Raw genomic sequence first — 1,135 nt, 5'->3', positions numbered from 1 at the left:
AGGTTCGTTTTGTATCATTAGACGTTGGTATCACCTTTCGTTTTACATTGATAATTTCATTCACTCTAAAGCACTGCTCTTGGCATTTGTGTAGTGGCCTGGACATACAAACTTGGGTGCTTGCCTATACGTGTCTACTGATCATTATTTAATGGATATCCTATTCTACGTACTAAAGAGATACTGAGTAAAAACTTTACTTCTCATGTAGTTCATTTATTCCCTTATTTCCTTTACTCACTGGGCTATTTTTCCTGCTGAATCCCTTAGGCTTATAGCATCCTGCTTTTTCAACTTGGGTTGTAGCTTACCTAATAATAACAATAATATTAATTATAATAATAATAATAATAATAACAACAACAATAATAGAATAAAATAATAATAATAATAATAATAATAATAATAATAATAATAATAATAATAATATCAACGTGTGATTTATTCCACAAAGAAAGACTTGATACTGCTGTTGCTGAAAATAGACAAAAGAGTAGCTTCCTCAAGTTTATAACCAAGCCCCATCATTATTGACCATGCAGACACCTACCAGGATTGATCTACAAGGATAGGAATCAGAAGACTACCTAGAAAATCCGTCTTTGTCTTTGCGAGGATCTGTCTGCTAGCAACTGGCCTCCGATATTCTTTAAAATAACTGTATTAGTCCAGCAATGCAACTCCAGATTAAAAGCTACCAAATATCATTGTCCTCATTAATAGAGAAAAGAGTGAGGATTGGTTAGTTTTCTGCTTAACGTCCCTGACTGGGGATCGAGTCCCGCGCAACCTCGTTATTTTTTTTGGTCGCTGTAATCTCACCATCCTTGTGAGCTAAGGATGGGGGAGCTTATACGTCTATCTGCTGAGTCATCGGCAACCATTGCCTGGCCCTCCTTGGTCTTAGCTTAGGTGGAGAGGGATCTTGGGCGCTGATCGTATGTATATATGGTCCGTCTCTAGGGCATTGTCCTACTTGATAGGGCTATATCACTGTCCCTTGCTTCTGCCATTCATGAGCCACCTTTAAACATGAATGGATAGATGTCCCTACGTGGTGAAATTCATACACTTCCAAGACTGCCTCACTGGAGAAGTCTGCGATATAGTAATAATACTAGCAAGCGGTGAATAC

Source organism: Palaemon carinicauda, chromosome 39, assembly GCF_036898095.1.
Source record: "Palaemon carinicauda isolate YSFRI2023 chromosome 39, ASM3689809v2, whole genome shotgun sequence".
In the NCBI taxonomy this organism is placed as follows: Eukaryota; Metazoa; Arthropoda; class Malacostraca; order Decapoda; family Palaemonidae; genus Palaemon; species Palaemon carinicauda.
The sequence above is the reverse complement of the archived record's forward strand: the minus strand, read 5'-3'. Positions refer to the sequence as shown.